Here is a 13,051-nt window from a genome sequence, read left to right as displayed (position 1 = left end):
TTTCTTAAGGCAGCAGGTCCCCTTTAATGTTCTGTCTGGCACCTCAGTAATCCAGGTGCAAAATCTGTTAAGTGTTACAGTTTGCTATATGAGTTGATACTCAGCAGCATCTGTGGGAATATAAGCAACTATTGTATCTATTATATCCATTGCCTTTCATGAAACTCAAGGATTCTGCTCAGCAGGGCCAAAGATAAGGAATATATCAATATATGTATCAATTTAAAACAGTTTACAGAGTCTGAACCCCTCCCAGAGCTGCTTTAGAAAGACATTTTCAATCTATTTAGTCTCTTTGTCCTCATAGAAATAGGTAATGGCCATGAAATATGCCAAATGTTTTGAAGCAGGAGGGCCCACTGACACTTGGACCCACCGGGAGTTTTCCTGGTATCCCTGTGGGCCAGTCCGACACTGTTGCAACAACAAAAAGTTTTTAAAGATCTTATTTCCGTACACTGTAGATTACTTCAAGTAATATATTAATCAAAATTAATAAATCCTCAGAGAGCCCAAAAACTAATGATTTAATTTTTTGAGGTTTTTTAATTCCATATACAAAAACAGTGAAAAATGCTATACAAATATCAATTTAATAAATACAATTAATTATACCACAATTCATGTATATGTAATGTAATGTATATGTAATTTAGCTGCTAATCATTGATTATGCAGATAATGAGGCTTTGAGGAGACAATTAAAAACGCATCATCTGGATCGGCATTCCTTGTTTGTCAAATTGACATTATGTCCATGGTATTAACCTGCTTAAGTAAAAGTCACAATGAAGTGCTTGTTAGTGGTTTTAAACATTGTATGCAGGACATATTCACTTCGTTGCTGATAATAAGAAACAATGTAGCAGAGTGTGGGAACGTATTCAAGACACTTGCAGCCGTAAATACGAAGCTCTGCCTTTTGAAATACTACGCTGAAAATCCGGACAGATAAGTAGTATGACCGGCTCACATAAATTTCAGGTAGTATAGGGTTGACTGTCAAAGCATACATTACCACCTTATCAGTGTAGTCTCTGTGGCGGTTACGTTGCTCGCAGAGCCATCCTGGCTTGCACTTCCAGAGCCGATCTGAAGAGCCAAAGATCCCAGTCACTCCTCGTTCCATGTATCTGATTTCCAGATTATTAAATGCGCTCAAATGATAGCGTTTCTCTCCTCCACATGGCCAACGCGCGTTTCACCTTGATCGGCTTCGTCAGGGCTTAGTGATGTCATATTTGCTCGCCTCTTATAGCCCTTCTTGTGGTGAGAATTAACAAAAAGGGTTAAATCTTGCAATTAACCCTACTGTTGCTGTTTTTTCATATAGTGCTACACTATGGTGCCGTTAATTTTTGTACATATATACATACATTTAAATCGTATTCCTCACATTTTAACATTTTATTTATTTGTTAACACATGTATTTTTATCATTATTTTCTGGTTCACAACTCGAGTGGTTCTATCATGCCTATTATTAATTTTATAGTTTCTTAAGATTATTCTTAACAATTAAAGAATTGAATTATTAAACATTTGCAAATATCACAAAAAAACTCCAAATTTACTATCATCGTTTAAACCATTTGTCCAAAGTGTGTTTAATTCATACATCCACCTTAATTCCTTTTGAAGCAGTTTTTTTATCAATTTCTCCCCCCCGGATCCCCAGGGAAACGTGTTCAATTCCAAACATCTTTAGATCTTTTAATTCTCTACCATGCACGTTTCTAAAATGTCTTGCTACCGAGCTTTTTTGTACATTACGATTAATATCACTGATATGTTCCAGGATACGTCTACCCAAAGGCCTAAATGTTTTCCCAACATATCGCATAAAACAATTACATTCTATGACGTACACCACAGTAGTGGTTTGGCAATTTATAAAGTTATTTATCTTATACACTTTTTTATTTTTTAAATGGGTGAAATCACTACATTTTTTTACATATTTGCAGCATTTACAATGCCCGCATTTGTGCATCCCTTTTTCCGGTTCTGGTAGCTATGTTGAGGCTTTTCCATGACTACTGTTGACAAAATGACTACTAGTTAGCTTGTCCTTTAAAGATGGCTCTCTTCTTGCGGTCATTCTAGGAAAAGTACTTAAAAAGCTTTTTAACTCAGGATCAGCTAGTAAAATATCCCAATTTCTTTTTAACACCTGCTGAATATCATACCATTGACTGTTATACTCTGTTATAAATCGCATCTCTGAACTTGTTTGTTTTTGTTTATTTTTGAAAATTAATTCAGTTTGATTTGATGTTTTGGCCTTTTGATACCCTCCACTTATTGTCTGCTTGCTATAACCCCTATTTGTCAGTCTCTGCGTTAGTTCTTCAGCTTGCTGATCAAAATCAAAATCTTGAGTACAATTTCTCCGTACTCGCAGAAACTGACCAATAGAGATTCCTCTTATCAATGATTGGGGATGGTGGTTTCGGCTCTCAGTAAAGTGTTTGTAGCTGTTTCTTTTCTATATGTTTGAGTACTTAGTACTCCATTATTTTTAAAAATCATCAAATCCAAAAAAGCTATTTCTTGCCTTTGATAATTTAATGTTAATTTAATATTTTTGTCATTGTTATTTAGCTTTTCCACTAATTGAAGTAGCTGCTGCTGCTCACTTTCCCATAATACCAAAATATCCTCCACGTAACGCAACCAGAGGAGCACGTGCGCTCCTGCCCATTCGTCAAGGATCTTCTGGACTTCTGTATCTTCCCATAGTCCTAAATGTAGGCAGGCATAGGTTGGAATGCACGTTGCCCCCATGGCTGTCCCGCGAATCTGCCTGTAGTGTTTCCCATCAAATACAAAACAATTGTTATTAAGAACATATGTCAAACAGTCAATGACAAAATTTGAGTGGATGTCATATTTTTGCCCCTACTATCTAAATATATTTTACAAGCACTGATACCTACGTTATGTGGGATGGAGGAATATAGTCCTTCAACATCCAAAGTGTCCAATAGCACTTCATTCGAAATTGGTAATTGATCAATCTTCCTAATCACATCCACAGTATCTAATACAAATGATGATAGTGTTGGTAGAAATGATCTCAAATTTTCATCGACATACCTACTAAGTGGCTCGATGACACTACCTATGCCCGACACAATCGGGCGTCCTGGAAAAAAAAATTCTCTAGATTTTTATGGATCTTTGGTATTATATAAAAAGTTGGGGTCACCGGATTTTTAACATTCAAATACTCAAATTCTCTTTCTGAAATTATCCCATTCATTTTAGCTTCCAATAATATAGATTCGGACTTCCTGTTCGGCGCCTGAGGTGATGGAAGCACAGAGGTAGAGCTCCTGCTTACCAGGGTCGAGAGTCGGCACATAGAAGCTGTTCTCTTCATTTGAAATTTGTTTGTGTTGGTTCCCAGAGTGAGGAGAGCCAGAGGAGCAGAGAGGAAGCAGGTTTTTGGTGGTTTGGCTTCGTATGACTGCTGAGGTGTTCCTGATGTGCTGAGCCCTTTAGTTACCTCAGATTCTGCCATTGCATTTGTCAAGCCCACGCTGTTTTCGAGATTCACCTGTGAACTTGCGGTTCTCTTAACCGGGGGCTCTGCTGCATACTGGTTATATACTACATTTTGAGTCAGTTGTGGCAAGTTCTAAGCAACATATTTGTAACAAAATGGTGGCCTCTGATTTCCTGCTGGGACACTGAGTTATCAGCTAACTTAGTCAGAGCTGCTTGCTGAGTTTTATTTTGTGTCTTACATTGTTTCAATTTTAGTGACAGGAATTTGTCACAAAAAAACAGTTATCTCTTTGCTGACTAAGACTAAACATTGTTAGTGATTGCTGTCCTTACTGATACTTTTGTTACACCTTTATTGTTTACAATGTTGCAAATGCTTGAGGAGGATTGTAACCATAGAAACAAATCAATGGTTACTTCTTTGTGAAAGGAAAACAGAGACAAAGAATAAAACAAGAAGAAAAAATTTACTTGTAATAAAAGCTTTATTAATATTGGGACTGTTGCTCAGGTTTTCTAATATATGAAAACGTATTCTCCTTCCTTCACAATGTCTTCTAAAGCTAATGGCAAAACATATGAGAAGGCTAACAAGAAAAATGTAAAGCTACAGGATAGGGATACAAATAGTATTTTCTTATCTCACAACTCTGCTCCTACAAGAACATCTTTATCTGACGACTACTCTCCTATTGCTGCTGAAGTAGCCAGACTCATTAATCCAGTTATAGAGTCAACAATTAGTAAGGCCATTGACAAACTGCAGATCAAAATTACTAGCATCTCAGAAAAGCTCTCTACACATGACAAAAGATTTGGCGAGATCGAGGACGTGGTTTCTCAACTCCAAGATGATATGATTGATTCTTCATCCAGGTTGGACTCTTTAGAGAAACAAAATCAAGAGCTTAAGTTGAAAGTGGATGACCTGGAAAATAGATCTCGGAGAAACAATCTCAGATTCATAAACATACCTGAATCTTTCCAGAATGATTCCTTAAGCATGTTAATTTCCAAAACAATTCACATCAAACTGGGTCTTCCTCAGGTTTGTCAATGTTTCAAAATAGAGAGACTTCATAGGATTGGTCCACCTAAAGATCTCCAACCCATGAGACCAAGAGCAGTAATTGTCAAATACCTGGACTACTCAGATAAAAATAGATTATTTCAAGCCTACAAAAAATTGAATACACTTGATGTTGAAGGAAATAAAATTTTGATATTTCAAGACTACTCATTGCTTCTGTCTCAAAAACTAAAGGAATTTTCCAAAACTTGCCAATCACTGGCTAATCTTCATATCAATTTTGCCTTGATGTATCCTGCTAAACTTAAGATTTTTCTGCCTTCTGGAGCCAGGGTTTTTAGTGATCCTAAAAACTTTTGTATCACATATGGAAAAGAAGAATAGTGGAAATCTTGCTTTGGTAACACCATCTAACTCAAAATGTGGCTCTCCCCCAAAGGATCAAAGATGGAAGAGATACGATACCCCTCAACAGTCTAGATTTTCTAAGGACTCAAAACCTTCTCAAGTTCAGACCAAAACTAGGTCTAGGTCGAGATCTCCACTTCCTCCTAGAACAGGCAGTCTTCCACATTCCAATGAAGAAGATATCATCCCTGATACTTGACTCTAAAAGGGAATAAACTTTTTCTTCAATATGACCCTGTAGTGGGTGTTATATTCTCTGTTTTAACTCGTCTCATAGAGAGAGAGTTGTTAGTTTTCCATCCTTAGGGAAAAAAGGAAGTGTCCTATTACTTAGTATACCAAATTTGTTATTCGGTTCTATAAGTCACTATCTTTTAAATTTTACATGTTATTACTGATCAGTATTGTTTGCTCTGTTTTGTTTATACCAGTGGTATGTATTATTTTATACCATGTTTATACCATGTTATATGTATTATTTTACTTGAATCAGCTCAAGCTCATCTTTCAGGTTGATGTCTTCATCTAGATCACATCCTTTGTTTCCTGGAATGTTAATGGGTTGAGACTATGCTCAGAAGTTTAAAAAACACCAAATGTGACATAGCATTCTTACAAGAAACCCATCTTAATGGTCCAGAGAATGCCTGGTTGAAAAAAGATTGGGTTGGCGAACTTGCCTTTTCCCCTGCTATTAATAAAAAATGTGGAGTGGCTATTTTATTCCATCGTAAATTGAATGTTGCTATTATAAAGTCGGTTGAGGATGAGCTTGGCAGATTTATTTACACTGAAGTACTCATTAATGATGTTGTATGGCATTTATGTTCTGTATATGCTACAAATAGTAATAAGTCTGATTATTTTATTTTATCTCACAAAACAAAATTCTCTGCTTCCTGCTAACAATTTAATTCTAGCAGGGGATTTGAATGAGTCATTTCTTAGTTCTTTAGACAGATCTGATTGGAAATTGAATAATCCTTGTAAGAAGTCTATGCTTCTTCATAATTTTTGCAGAGATACTAACCTTAATGATGTTTGGAGACTTTTTCACCCTGCTGAAAAAGATTTCACCTTTTTCTCATCTGCTCATCATGTAGGTACAAGAATAGATTATTTTCTAATTTCCAATAACCTGATTAATAGAACTAGTGAAACAAATATAGGGAATATTAATATCTCAGACCATGCCCTAATTTCATTGGTGGTTTCCACTTCACCTGCTCCCAGAAATTTTGTCTCTTGGTCTTTTCCAGATTTGCTTAATCCAGACTTCATAAAGATGCTACATAGTAGATGGGGTTTGTTTTTCAAGGAAAACAAAATACACTTGAAAGACCCTTCCTTATTTTGGGAAACTTGGAAGGCAGTGGCTAGAGGGGAAATATCCTCTTTTAAATCTCATTTCTTTCACAAAAATTTTCTTGAATTGAGTAAAAGACAAAGTGTCTCTTATATTAGATTTAAACAGCATCCTTTGTTTGAAAATGCTCAAAAATATAAGAATATTTTGGATGAACTTAAAATTTGGATCAAAGTGAGACAAAATTTTTTTACATCTTTTTCGCTGGCTAGGCTCAATAACCTGAGTAATAAAGCAAATAACCTACTCTTTAATCTTACTAAGGCTGAAAATAGACAGGCTAAACTTATTAAGATTAAAGATATTCATAACAAGATAACAAATTATCCCAATAAAATTGTAGACATTTTTAAGGATTATTATAAGAATTTATACTCTAATCCAAGTATAGATTCTGAAAAAATGAGGAATTTCTTTGAAAATTGTAAAATCCCACAGATTTCGAAAATTCAGTTACAAAAGCTAAATAGTCCAATTACCTCAGAGGAAGTGTCCACTATTATTAAGAATCTGAAAACAGCAAAGGCAGGTGGCCCTGATGGCCTTACTCCCTCTTTTTACAAAATTATGAAGGATAAAATATCACCTTTTCTGACAAACTTATTTAATGATGTACTATTTTTTGGAAAAAGTCTACCTTCTAGTGAAATTTCAAATCTTAGAGTTATCCCGAAAAAAAACAAAGATCCATCCCTTCCTTCCTCCTATAGACCTATTTCCCTATTAAACCAAGATATCAAGATACTATCTAAGGTCCTTGCTGATAGGCTTTCTTTAATTCTTCCCTCTATAATCTCCGAGGCCCAAAATGGTTTTATTAAGAATAGATCAGGAGTTAAAAATATAAGAGCTCTGATTCATATTTTATATTACTCCAAAAAACACAAAATTCCTAGCTCTATTCTTGGTATTGATGCTGAAAAAGCGTTTGATTACCTGGGAACATCTATTTTTTTGTCTTAAAAAATTCGGTATCACGGGCCCCTTCTTCCAATACATCAAATATCTTTACAAAAATCCCAGAACTCAAGTACTTTTGGGGGGGGCTAGGTCGTCACCTTTTGAAATATTTAAAGGGACGAGAAAGGGCTGTCCTTTGTCGCCCCTTTTATTTAATATTGCATTAGAACCTTTAATTCATTTCCTTGAACAATCCAAGTTAATTAAAGGAATTACTATTAATAATAGACATCTTAAGGTATTAGCCTTTGCTGATGATTTATTATTAATTTTAAAAAATCCTGAGTCTTCACTAAAGGTTGTTTTTGATTTATTTCAAGACTTTCAGTCTTTTTCTGGTTACAAAATTAACGCTGAGAAATCGGAAATAATGAATATATATGGTTCGTTTTCCAATTCACTACTTAAGAAATTCCAACTTAAAAACCCAAAGAATCAAATTAAATACTTAGGATTAATAATTCCTTCTGATCTCAATAATTTATATTCTTTGAATATTACCCCAGCCTGTCAAACGGTTTTTTCCATGTGTGAAAAATGGGCCAATTCTCCCCTTAATATTAAGGGACGATCGCTCTTTTTTAAATCCTTAATATTTCCCAAGATAATATATCCATTGATTAATCTCCCTTTGCTTATAAAGCATTGCGATATCAAGAAACTTGACTCTGCCTTAACTAAATTTATTTGGAATGGTAAAAAGGCAAAAATTGCCCTCTATAAATTGAGAGCTCCAGTTAAACTTGGAGGATTAAACCTTCCTGATTTCAGAGCATTTAATCTATCAGCCCTCGCCAGATATCTTATTGAGTGGATCTCTTGAGGCAACAAATTTATAAACCCCGACATTGAGATCTTTCAAGAACCCTTTTTTGATATACTATCTGTTTTGCATAGCAAATGGAGTAATGTCCCTTACGACTTTAAGAGGAATCCTATCTATCGTGACTCTATATATATATGTGTGGAAACATTTATTCTCTCGCCATGGTTATAGCTATACAGTAACCCCTTACATGCCAGCCAAACTCTTACTTAAACCTTCAGATTATCAGAAATCTGATACTTTTATATTTTCAATTAAGAGAAAGTCACTGGTTTTGGTAAAAGATATATTTGATCCGCATAAATTTGATCCGCCTTGGTCAAAACTCAGAACTCAGAACTATACAAGCTTCAGGATTCTGGCAGATACTATTATTTAGCATGTCAATGTGGTCTTTCTATGCTACATAATAATAAAAACCTGGTTTTAGCTGAGCACAAGCTTGCAGACGATTTGGCAGAGTTTTTGGAATTCCCTGGTCTGGTCTCTATTAGCTCTCTTTCGAAACAATTTTGGAATGTTTATAGTTCAGATTCTCACCCGTTATTGAAACCATCCACTAAATGGTCTGAGTTTTTACATTGTCAAATAACTCCCTCAGACTTGGTAAAATCTATTAGGGATTACAATAAATTCATTTTAGCAGAAAATTGGAGGATACAACATTTTAAGCTTATCCATCTAGGCTATGGAAAACTATTTTCAAAAACTTCCTCTAATGGCCCTATTTCATACTGTCCTAAATGTGATGAGACTAATGTGTCACTTTTTCATTATTTATGGTCTTGCCCAAAGATTGATATATATTGGAGGGAAATTTTTGGGTTTTTGAATTATCAATTGAAGATAAGGATTAAATTGTCTCCGTGCTTTGCTTTTTTGCATCTAGATAATGTAGTGTTTCCTTCAGTTCCCAACACAAATTTTATTTCCCCTGAAAATAAATTATTGACAGTTTTTTTTCTAGCAGCTTCCAAGAAAGCTTTATTTAATTCTTGGTTACTAAAAGAACCCCCTTCGTTAACAGACGTTATTTCTTTTATGAACCAGCTTAGTTGGCAAGAAGCCTTATTAACCAAAACCAAAGGAAATAATTCCATTGACTCTTTTAAACTGATTTGGTCTCCCTTTTTGAAGCTTGTTATTCTAATATAGGTGATCAAATAGGACGGTTTCTCAATTTATAAGATGTGCTTTCAGACATTCCAGTCAATGAATGGACATTTTTATTTATTTCTTTCAATATGTTTACATCCACTGGCTTAGTTAATTTTAGTTAGTTGTTGTCAGTCTCATTAAATGGTATTTAGTTTTTAATAATTTTATAACTTGTCTTTCATCTGCATAAAATTTGCTGTCATACTGTTATTATTTGTTTATCATGAAAATAAAATAAAATATTTTCAAAAAAAAAATAATAAATAATATAGATTCTAGTTTAGTTTTAATGGTCATTTTGGGATCTCTTTGTAATATTTCATATTGATTCTTATCATTTAATTGACGCAAAACTTTTTTATATTTATCTTCTTCCATTATGACTATATTACCTCCTTTGTCCGCCACTTTAATTATTAAATTCTTTTGATTACGGAGATCATTTAAAGCAGTTCTCTCTTGTTTGGTCAAATTATTGATCATAGATTGTTTTTCTGGTAGTGCTAGAATCTCTTTTTCTACCCTTTGAACAAATGCTTTTACATTCGGGACTTGTGAAAAGGATGGCATATATTCAGATTTTTTCTTTAACGATGAGAAACCTATTTTATCATTAAGGTCTTCATCTGATAGTGTATTTGATTCTATCAAGAGGGACTCCCAATCATTGATAAGAGGAATCCCTATTGGTCAGTTTCTGCGAGTACGGAGAAATTGTACTCAAGATTTTGATTTTGATCAGCAAGCTGAAGAACTAACGCAGAGACTGACAAATAGGGCGCAAGCAGACAATAAGTAGAGGGTATCAAAAGGCCAAAACATCAAATCGAACTGAATTAATTTTCATAAATAAACAAAAACAAACAAGTTCAGAGATGCGATTTATAACAGAGTATAACAGTCAATGGTATGATATTCAGCAGGTGTTAAAAAGAAATTGGGATATTCGACTAGCTGATTCTGAGTTAAAAAGCTTTTTAAGTCCTTTTCCTAGAATGACCGCAAGAAGAGCGCCATCTTTAAAGGACCAGCTAACTAGTAGTCATTTTGTCAACAGTAGTCATGGAAAAGCCTCAACATGGCTACCAGAACCGGAAAAAGGGATGCACAAATGCGGGCATTGTAAATGCTGCAAATATGTAAAAAAAAAGTAGGGATTTCACCCATTTAAAAAATTTAAAAATTTATAAGATAAATAACTTTATAAATTGCCAAACCACTACTGAGGTGTAAGTCACAGAATGTAATTGTCCTATGCGATATGTTGGGAAAACATTTAGGCCTTTGGGTAGATGTATCCTGGAACATATCAGTGATATTAATCGTAATGTACAAAAAAGCTTGGTGGCAAGACATTTTAGAAACGTGCATGGTAGAGAATTAAAAAATCTAAAGATGTTTGGAATTGAACACGTTTCCCTGGGGATCCGGGGAGGAAAAATTTATAAAAAAACTGCTTCAAAAGGAATTAAGTTGGATGTATGAATTAAATACACTTTGGCCTAATGGTTTAAACGATGATAGTAAATTTGGAGTCTTTTTGTGATATTTGCAAATGTTTAATAATTCAATTCTTTAATTGTTAGGAATAATCTTAAGAAACTATAAAATTAATAATAGGCATGATAGAACCACTCGAGTTGTGAACCAGAAAATAATGATAAAAATACGTGTTAACAAATAAATAAAATGTTAAAATGTGTCGAATACGATTTAAATGTATGTATATATGTACAAAAATTAATGGCACCATAGTGTAGCACTATATGAAAAAACAGCAACAGTAGGGTTAATTGCAAGATTTAACCCTTTTTGTTAATTCTCACCACAAGAGGCGAGCAAATATGACATCACTAAGCCCTGACGAAGCCGCTCAAAGTGAAACACACGTTGGCCATGTGGAGTAGAGAAACGCTATCATTTGAGCGCATTTAATAATCTGGAAATCAGATACATGGAACGAGCAGTGACTGGGATCTTTGGCTCTTCAGATTGGCTCTGGAAGTGCAAGCAATGATGGGTCTGCGACAGGGCCGGAACTAGGGGTAGGCAGAGTAGGCACGTGCCTAGGGCGCAAAGCTGGGGGGGCGCCAGGCACGTACCACCTCTGTCACCTACCCCGTGTCCGGTCCCGTCTCTGCATGACTATCTCTGGTAGTTTTTCGCTTGTGCGCACGCGCAAGAATCTAATCAGCGCATGCGCACGCGAGCGGCCATTCGCGCATGGGCACGCGAGCGGCCATTCACGCATGCGCACGCGAGCGGCCATTCGCGCATGCGCTCACTAAGCCGGCGCCGCGACTGGCCGGCTTGCCTAGGGCACCTGGCCGGCTTGCCTAGGGCGCCTGGCCAGCGCGGCGCGGCTCTGGTCTGCGAGCAACGTATCCGCCACAGAGACTACACCGATAAGGTGGTAATGTATGCTTGGCATGTAGCCGACAGTCAACCCTATACTACCTGAAATTTATGTGAGCCGGTCATACTACTTATCTGTCCGGATTTTCAGCGCAGTATTTCAAAAGGCAGAGCTCTTCGTATTTACGGCTGCAAGTGTCTTGAATACATTCCCGCACTCTGCTACATTGTTTCTTATTATCAGCAATGAAGTGAATATGTCCTGCATACAATGTTTAAAACCACTAACAAGCGCTTCATTGTGACTTTTACTTAAGCAGGTTAATACCATGGACATAATTCAATTTGACAAACAAGCAATGCCGATCCAGATGATGCGTTTTTAATGGTCTCCTCAAAGCCTCATTATCTGCATAATCAATGATTAGCAGCTAAATGAATTCTTTTAAACAATATATGGTATTACATATACATGAATTGTGGTATAATTAATTGTATTTATTAAATTGATATTTGTATAGCATTTTTCACTGTTTTTGTATTTGGAATCAAAAAAACCTCAAAAAATTAAATTATTAATTTTTGGGCTCTCTGAGGATTTATTAATTTTGATTAATATATGACATGAAGTAATCTACAGTGTGCGGAAAATAAGATCGTTAAAACCTTTTTGTTGTTGCAACTAATTATATCTATCTTACGCACCGACGTACATGGCTTCTATAATTTTAAATAGTAGTGTGCGCTGCCGACATATATACAACCAGTCCGACACTGTCCCAGGTGCATGACTTTATATTTATAAACTTTGAATCTCATTTGTGACTTAGCTGCACAGATTGACAGTATGTCAAGATGGAATGAATTGGGCTGGATAACCCTCCCCTAAGTCATTAATGAACAAGTTAAATAAAAGTGGACCCTATACAGAGCCCCGAGGAACTCCACTAAGAACCTTACTCCAAGTAGAGAATGTTCCATTAACAACCACCCTCTGTACCTGATCTTGTAGCCAGTTTCCTATCCATGTGCAAACAACTTACTTAAAGGGCACCTATCACAGCCAAAATCAAACACATATTAACAATCTGACCAGTACAACATAAACACGTTTAATCAAACTACATATATCGTTTTTTGAAAAAAACTGCAGGTTTTAAAAAATCCCTTACTTTCTCAAATGGGTTCTTTCACTGAGGGAGGCCATACTGAGACTTTAACAGAGACTATAATATGCAAATTTCAGGAGCATGCTGAGATAGTAACACTGCTTTGCGTATTCTACCCAGAATGCCTTGTTTTAGTAAACTCCTCCACATGAAATATCAGATTTCCCTATTTTGTCCCCTGCTGGTGATGTTATTATGCAAATGAAGGGCACACACTAACTTCCAGGAGGTGGCAGCACTACTGTACAGCAGCTTACACAGAGGTT

Source organism: Xenopus laevis, chromosome 3S (assembly GCF_017654675.1).
Source record: "Xenopus laevis strain J_2021 chromosome 3S, Xenopus_laevis_v10.1, whole genome shotgun sequence".
In the NCBI taxonomy this organism is placed as follows: Eukaryota; Metazoa; Chordata; class Amphibia; order Anura; family Pipidae; genus Xenopus; species Xenopus laevis.
The sequence above is the reverse complement of the archived record's forward strand: the minus strand, read 5'-3'. Positions refer to the sequence as shown.